The following is a 9,815-nucleotide window of genomic DNA, read 5'->3' on the forward strand; positions in this document are numbered from 1 at the left end:
GATGTGAATAACCATGCAAACCCGCTTGAAAACCTTGATGTCATTTACCATCTCACATTATTGTGTCGCTTAACCACACACACTGCATCAACAATGATAATTTTCTAGATGTCCATCATATCTCTTTATAGTTCCCATTAGTGTGTTGGTTAACCACACATGCTCCACTAACGACATATAAAGCATGATGTACGTTTTTCATGGATTAACATACTTTTCACATTTTTCCTAGAGTAACTAAGTGTGGGATTTAAAAAATAGTTTAGTTACTTTATATCATTATACTTATTAATGAGTTTATGTCCTATGAAATCCGTTTGGATAACCACCTTCCACCACACAGGAGAGCGATGGGTGAGAGTGGACACCCATTCAACGGCCATTTTCTAGGCCGCTTCATTATACCCTCTTGATAGCATTGGTTCGTGAATGAGGCATACTATCGATTTGACTGACTTTTCTTATACATATAATATATTAGACCTTTAATAGCATATATATATATATATATATATATATATATATATATATATATATAAGGTGTATTTTAAAGCCTTTTAAAATACTAGGTTTAAATTTAAATTTTCGAATTAATAAAATTAATTTAATTTAAAAATAAACCAATTTTTTATTTAATCTTCATCTTTTAATTAAACAATTAATTAAATCATTATGGATTAAATGATTATTTACAATTAATCAAATTAATAAAATAATTTAAATTTAATCCTAATCCTTAGCCTTCTAATTTTCGAAAAATAAGCTAGGGTTTACTAGGTTTTAATTGTTCAAATTTTAAGGCTCCAAAAATAACAAATAAGGAAACAAGGAAAACCTAAAAGGGATCCTTAGGCAAAGGGGCTAGGGTTTCTAAAACCCTTGCAAATTTCGAAAATATTGGGTGGAGGCTAGGGTTTCTAGGAACCCTAGAAGATTTCGAAATTTTCTTCCATAGGGTTTAGTTTTTATAAACCTTAATTTTGATATATTCAATTTTGTGCATGATCAATGAGAACAATGGCTCTGATACCACTGATGGATTTATATGTTACAAAAAAAATTATTTTGGCGGAAAAGCATAAACCCTAAGTTCACATGCATCCTAAAGGATCTATGTTCTTACTATGATTTGCAAACAACTATTGAATTTCAAGAACCCTAAAAGTAGGTTCTATTTTCGAAATTACTAAAGGGTTATTAAAAAAATACTTTCTTTAGTTTATTATAGCAAATAAACTAGTAATCCTACCTTTATTGGTCTTCAGAAAGCAAGCACCAGAAGTCTCGTACCTCTAATGGCTCACACCTAAACCCTAGCAAATTGGAGGCTAATGAGACATCCCCAAATTCACGGTCATTTTAAAAATTTTATTTATGCTTATTTAAAAATCAGATTATCCTTTTTGAAAATATTAGTATTGCGAAATTTGTTCCCAGAAACATGATAATGATGTTATCAAAGCATTTCCGAATAAATGTATTTTTATTTAAAACATCGGGATGTCATCGTCAATGTAGAAACATAAGCATAAACAGACCTTACATTCATTTACACTAATGATTTACATCTCCTTTAATCTCTCAGTGTAATGTATCTTCGCATCGATACCTGTGATTCAAATAAACTGAGTGAGTCAGGTTGGGAAACCTGGTGAGTACATAGGGATTTCTATCCCACAATGTTATACCATATATATATATATATATATATATATATATATATATATATATATATATATATATATATATATATATATATATATATATATATATATATATATATACTTTATAAATCACAATATATACAATTTCACCTCATATAAGCAATTTTACCCCACCCCGTCGATCCTCACAACGACATGATTCATATTCCCGGATCTAAAATTAACAGCTTTACCTAATCCATACTCCCGAATCAGGTTTGTCTAATTCATGCCCTTGGATTAATGACAAATGACTATGCCCACTCTATACTCTCGGACTTGGGATGAATGACTATGTCTAATACATGCTCTCGGATCAATGAAAATTTTAAAGCTCGACCCTCCGTATATATCTCACCTGTACTCATAAGGAGATACTACCCGATATTCATCTCAATTAATTTAGGTTTATTCTATACCCTAAATTATCATATATTATCAGATATGCATATAACACGTATTTCAGGCAATAACAAATATTTCACACACAAACATATATTTAATACTTTAATAAATACTTGTATTAAAATCATGTTCATTAAAGGGACTATGCACTCACTTGTTAAAGTGATGACTCCAAACTCGGGGGATAAGAAGAGAAAGACTCTTGAATCGAGAGAATGGTGCAAGAAATATGAGAGCCTAGAGCATCTTATTTATAGTAATTGAATTTTCAAAACCTACCATCTATAGTTACTTAATGACCTTATAGTTATTAAAATGACTAAACATCCCCTTATACTACAATTTTAAATAGATTTAACAATATTTGTACTAAACTAATGTCGAAAGTACTCATCACTAGTCTTATAACAACCGCATCGTCGATATCTTTCTAATGATATATATATATATATATATATATATATATATATATATATATATATATATATATATATATATATGATTTATACTTTATTTTAATACGTAAATATGTTATTATAAATTATAACTCGTTCATACGAACTCCGTTTTTTATGTTCTTTATACCCACTCGTAGCTATGGACGAGATCTACAACTTTCGTTTAGACTCCGTCGGCTAATTTTGAATTTATTTTTCGTCCATATTTTTATAAAATTAAATGATTTTGCTAAAATCATAACTCTCTCGTACGGACTCCGTTTTTGGCATTGTTTTTTCTCAAAATTCTTATTTTAAAGAGTACTACGATTTTCTTTTTGGTGGTTTTAGCTAAAAGTCAATCATTCTCTTCGTAGCTTTTTACAGCGTACATTAATTGTGCGCGGCTGACTTTTATATCTTATAAAAATCATATCTAATTCATACCGAGTCGGATTTCTACGAAATTTATATTTTCGGGATCGGGAAGACGTGTACTTTCTAAATATAATATACGTATGTATGTGTGTATATATATATATATATATATATATATATATATATATATATATATATATATATATATATATATGTTTTTGCGCACTTATTTTTACAATGTACGGACAATTCGACTAATTTTTCCTATTATATTATAATAATCATGAAACACATAATATTCATCTAATTATTCTTTATTACGTGAAATAAGTTACAATTTTTGACCATAACTATTACTTTGATAAAGATTATTTATCCTACATAATTTCTATAAAAAAAATCATTTTTAATGCTTATTATATCTTAATTGACTAGCCCGAATCTGCGGGTGTTACAGCTAAAAAGGAAAGGAAGGATTTTTTGGTTTTTCTCTTAGGAATAAGGATGGCCGAAATTATGAACCATTAGGAGGGTTTATATAGGTGACTAAAAGAGCTATTAGGTTTCCTTGGATAAGTCTTATTCTTTTGTTTTCCCCCTAAAGTGACTAAGACTTGGTAAAACCAAAGTGAGTTCATGACTATTTGGGAGGGCTGAATGCACATCACGTTGAGTCTACCTGCTTAATTGAGAAGTATACATTATGATATTGTATGCCACGTATTGATATAAAATCTCACGTGTGTATATCTATATTGTGGAAGTGTGGCATTGATCATGTCATAACATGGGATATATGCTCTTTTCACTATGCAATCATATCAATATATTCTACTCTCTTTCTTTTGGTTTTGTTCTTGAAAAGTATATTTTGTACAAACATTAAAATCATTGTAAAAGTGAAGATAGTGATGTGCTAGCTCCCATGCCTCAAGGGTTTCCAACGGATTTAAGAGGAATTTATGATAGATTTCTACAAAATTACATTAAATTTACATATGACAAACAAATTTGAAGGGTAGCATGTGCTACATAATGGGTTCGCCAATGTTCCAAACATACGAGGTGGATAATACACTATCCCAAGAGGTGAAGAGTTGGAGATGTCACCAAAACCGATATTAATAAAAAGATAATATATTATTTTTGAATAATTTTATTTAGAATATTTTATGCATTTGAATACACAATAATTTGTGAACCATATGACATTTTTACCCATTTTACCTATATGATCCGTTTTCATTTTAAACAAAAATATTAATTTTTACTCATATCATTGTCTACATAAATTGAAATGGTCATATATACTGCTTACCTTACTTAATATATAAGAATGATTTATAACTTTTTTGTATAAGTATGTGACTAAAAGTCTAAAACTATAAAAAAAAAATATAGTAGATATTTTTATTTGTTTTATCAGATACAAACCTAAATCATTTTTTAAAATATATTAATTTATTGATATGGGTATATTGATATTAATGACGCAATAAATGAGTACATGGATGGAACAGCAGAGTTGTTGCAAATGTTCAGAAATTTTAAAAAGAGGGTCTGAATCACAGTATCAACTGTTCGGCCACTTACTATATAGAATTGACCGATGAATGATTCAGTGTTTTTGTTCATCTTATAATATACTAAAATAGTAGAAGTGTTTATGCTCATGTTTGTTTTAAACAACTTATATTATTTTAAAATAATAATATATTTTAATTTTGTTTCGTTTTAACTTTACGACCAAAATTTGGTCCATTATTCTATTCCGGATTCTTTTCGGACTTATTTAACCATTAATTTATGACAAATACAAAAATCAACATCAATTGCAAAGTTAAAGTATACTTGTAATACTTGTTTATTTTGATCCATATGTTATTTTATTTTATTTTTAACCGCTAACTCACGCCTCTAAATCCTACTAATAAACTATATGTTTATATATAACGAGACTTGAACCATTATAATAGATAATTCTTTTCAAACACATTATACCAATAACCCTTTTCCGATCCATATATTGTTATGACAAAAGTAATCAAAACATGAAATACAGTAAACATAAGCACAAATAAATCAAATTTATATACAAGATTCATAATCAGAAAAACATACTTGAATGTTGATGTTTACAAAATAATCACAAATACGAAAATATGTAGATTGAGGTCTACGAATTGCAGTGTCCTAAGACAGAAATTGACATGTAATGGGTCTGTCTTGAGGATGCAACAATCAATTCAAGAACAGATCTTGAATATATCGAAAATCACCATGATCCCTTATGATATGAATAACGAATTTTTGAGAGAAAGTGTGTGTTTCATTAGTTTTCAAATTCTGTATGATTCCATGTATTTATAGTCTTCCAATGGTAGTTGTAAACCGTCAACCGAAATTAATTGCTAAAAACTGTCAAGCAATTAAGTCTCTAATTAACCGAATTTTACTAAATAAAAAATTAATTAAGTAAAATTAATTCCGGATTTATGAAAATAAAAATATATTAATTATACAAGAAGAGCCCATAAGCCCAAGGCCCTATCTTTGACCATTAACATATAATAAATTCTAAGTCTTCCACTAGCCCAATTTAATTAGTCCTTACTTGATAAATTTGATTAAATTGGTGAGAAAAGTTTTATAAATCAAGGTTCAACTTAACATGTTGCTTTTGGAATTAAAGGTTCTTTTTTTTTATTAATTAATTATTTTGAGTAAATTACATAATCCGTCCGGATCCAAGTACTAAAATACACGTTTAGTATATATTTTTAAAAATTAAGTCAGATAGTTTCTATTTATTAAGAATTTAAAAGTTCATATCTGCCATTCAATTAACTTTGAATAAAAATAATTGATACGTTAGCATATTCACCCCTAATCATATTCCTAATTTAGATGACTTTATTGCCTAATCATATCCTATTCAATGGTTTTGTTTTTTTGCTATATCTTTAATTTTTGTCATTTGTTACAAAAAGAAAAAAAGGAATCAAATAATTTTGATGAAATGGATTGAGGTACAAAAATTTGAAGTCCACCGGAAAATATATCTTATTTTCAAAAGGTAAGACAAAACCACCACCGCCGCCACCGTGGCCCACAAAATTGGATGGTTCTCTCTACCCATCTCCCACCATCCTATTACCACCCACTTTCTTGCCTTCTTCTACCTCAAAACACCCTAAAGACACACACACATACACACCATTTTTATCACACTTCTCTCTGAAAAAAAATAAACACTAGGATCAATGGATCAAACATCCCCCAAATCTCCATCGCCACCACAAACACCGCTGCTGTTCAGGCCTCTAGTTCCGACGGCAGTTACTCCTACTCCTCTTATTATACCGAAGGTTTTCAAATACCCAGAAATGTAATCAGTTTTTTATTTTATTTTTCTGATCATTTTAGAAAAATGATTGTTATAATTTATGGGTATGTATTATTTTATAGGTATACGAGTCCTACTGATTTGATCATGTCCCCTGTTTCAAAGGGCATACTTGCAAGAACCACGTCGAAGAAGTCATCTCTCCCGTTACTAAATTCGTCTACTACAAATAAAGAACAACACAAGGTACCATATTATCATGCGTACTCTATTACTCATCATCTATGTAGATTTTATGGTCATATAACTTCGTCAAAGTTAAACAAGCTATTACAATGTTTTTTCATGTACACGGTTTTTTTTTTCGTTGTGTTTTTTCTTTTAAATTTGATAGTCCAATATCCACCTGCGAAAAATGGTTAACTGGATGATGGTGTTTCAATTGATATTTTTGGCCCAATAGAATTCAACCCTAAACCCTAATAATATGTATTTTTTGAAAGGGTAGTTTTGAACAAATTATATATATATATATATATATATATATATATATATATATATATATATATATATATATATATATATATATATATATATTGACGGTTAGTAACATGAATTTTACTGTTATTATATATATATATATATATATATATATATATATATAATACTTTTTACAATTTTAATACTTTTGTTATCCTATTAAGTTTTTTTTTCTATTATTACGATGGTCACCTCTTGTAGATGGAAGCTTCTATGTTTGGAGAAAGGGATGCTCTTGGAATTTGAAAATTTTATGTTATTTTTTTTATTTAAATTGTAAGCAAATTTTATTATCATAATTGTGGTTTTATTTGTAAATTAATAACTATATCTATTGAAAATCAAATTTAATCAAATAACTATATCTATTGCAACGAAAGTTTTTAATCAATTTTGAAGAATTAATTTTTTTTAGTAGCTGAATTTTTCAATTAAAAAAGAAAAGACAACCCATAGCAAGTTGCTAGGGCCAAATTTACCAAAAGTTATCTAACAATGGACTTAATCATAGTTGTCTACTCGTGACTCGGAAATGTGGATTGTGTATCCGTAACTTGATTCATAAGAGTCATGATATTAAAAAATATATATGTAAATATATAAATCTGAAAATCATTTAGGTTCATTTTATGTATTAATATTTCTAACATATGCATGCGTTTCAAGAAATTCTAGAATAATTTTAAATGGCACTTTTAATTTTAGGCACTTAGTGCTACTAAAGAGTATATGGAATGTTCAATGATTTTGTTTAGATGATGTTTAGATAAATTAGCTTATAGTTTATTAGCTTATAGCGTTGTGAGAAAACGGTTTTTGCAAAAGTGTTTGGATTAACTTATAGCGATGGGGGATAAGCAATAATCTGATAAGTATTTAAGTGTTTGGCAAACAAAACAGCTTATAGATACAAACCACTTGGATTTTGGTGACTTGGTAAGGCATGTGGAAGATATAGTGGATAACCTATTAACCCATGTTCAAATCCTGACACCTCTCAACGTGGTCATGGAGGTTCGTCTGTAGTGAGTGACTCCAGGGCATGAGGCAAAGTCTCATTTTTGCAGCGGGGGATTAGTCGGTACGTGAAAGCTGGTCCGGAAACCCTCGTTAGGGAAGTACCTTTCCGAAAAAAAAACTTTATTTAGATACAAATAAAACAAAGGAAACCTTAACTCATAACTTCAATTGCTCCACCAAAAAATGAGACTACATAGAAAATGGCAGATCTTTTATAACTTTTAACTACTCGGAGCTTCAATACATTACAATTGCTCTACCCAAAAAATGCATCGCACCAACCTTAAGTCATAGTCCTGGAATAAAGACCACCACAATATCCTTGCTAATTTACTCATTCTTTTGGAAACTAATAATGTAAAATATACAAAATAGAGTCCATGATTCTTTTTTGACCCTATGAAATCATTTTGTTGCATTTTTGTATGACGGTTGTTAAAATTTAAGTAATAAGTTGTTATCTTCTTTAATAACCATATTGACCTTGGACCAAACCTGAAAAATACAATATACCATAGGTCACAGGAATCAAGGGCAAAATGGTACGTATGGTATATTGTATTTTTCACATTTGGTGCAAGAGATCAATATTAAATAGTCAAGCATGGAAGGCCTTTCAGCTCAAGGATAGCAATTTCCTTCACCACTTCATGCCTCATTCAAATTAGGCATCGGTTATAACAAAGCAGAGTATAAATAATGAATTTTGTTTTTAAGCATTCATTTTGTTAAAAAGTAATATAAACAGGAATAATAAAATTAATAATGAATTACTTTTTATCTTTTTCAAAAGTAAAATTGTTGAAAAAACAGATGAGTTTGCTTCTGTTTGCAAACAGCGCATTCACAATTTGTGGTGGTTTTTTCTGGTTAGCAGGGAACGGCTATTCCGGAAAAATAAAATAAAAAAACATATTTTTAAAAACAAATATTTGTATAGGAATTAAAAATTGAACATTTGTTATATATGTGTATTACCTTGAACAAATGGAAGGCTTCTAGCTGTATGGTCTTGTTTGAATCCTACGGTGGAAGAAAAATGGTCAAACATTATTAAAAAAATGTAAAATATAATAATAATATAGGACGTAATAAATAAATAAATACCCTAAGAATATTCATGATAATTCTCATGTTGTCCAATGAGCAAACATATCGAACCATCACAGGGTATTTGAACGATCCAATAACATTGCTCCTAGCAGCTAAAACATTTTTGCAGACTCTCAGTTTACAATTTAAGAGAATAAAATAAATAAATAAAAACAATACTAATATAGAAATAAACAATAGATAACCTTCACATCATTTCGTCTAATAATGTAGTTGGGAGATTACAGCAATGAGTTCAGTTGTACTCCTGGAAGAACCTCATCAGAAAAGTATAATTAATAGAAAAAATTAAGCCAAGAGTTTATAACAAATAAAACTGTGCTCAATGTAATAAACATTTACCCAATCATAGTTTTTGGAAAGAAATTATGCAACAGTTGACTTATGCCTTGTCAATAACTCCAGAAAGAAGGATAAAAAACCTTCATCATTTTATCCGGTAACGACATTACTATATACATAATATAATAACTTCACATTCATAGATAAAGTTAGCATATTGATACAATTTTCATACTTGTATCTTATTGAAAGAGGCTTACGTAAACAAATATATAATATACAAGGCAATAGGAATTGCAACTGATAGAAAAACATGAAACTTTCAAGATGGTTGACTCGAAAAATTGATGTTGCATCTGATGCAATGTCAAAACTTAGATCTTGTGTGGACTTGAAGAGCTTTTTAATGTGATCCGGCTCCAAGATATATCTTAGAAAATAACAACTATATTTTAGAACAGAGTTAATGGTAACACATCACATCATATATCAGGATGACAATAAAGAAACAAATATTGTCTATGAAGCTTACTTTGCGGAAACCTGAGGTGTCCATGCCCTTTCTTCACCTTTGAGTTGCCAGAAATTGCT

At 29.1% G+C, this 9,815-nt stretch overlaps 1 long non-coding RNA gene across 1 annotated transcript; it reads left to right on the plus strand.

The window, feature by feature from the left end:
* Positions 1-5,953: 5,953 nt before the first annotated feature.
* On the plus strand, positions 5,954-7,188 carry LOC145169390 (uncharacterized). The gene is made up of 3 exons (XR_013742465.1): positions 5,954-6,311; positions 6,392-6,515; positions 7,011-7,188. It is a non-coding gene; the product is annotated as an uncharacterized LOC145169390 (long non-coding RNA).
* Positions 7,189-9,815: the final 2,627 nt, after the last annotated feature.

This window comes from Lactuca virosa, chromosome 4, assembly GCF_052849685.1.
Source record: "Lactuca virosa cultivar CGN04683 chromosome 4, Lactuca_virosa_CGN04683_v6, whole genome shotgun sequence".
Classification (NCBI taxonomy): domain Eukaryota; kingdom Viridiplantae; phylum Streptophyta; class Magnoliopsida; order Asterales; family Asteraceae; genus Lactuca; species Lactuca virosa.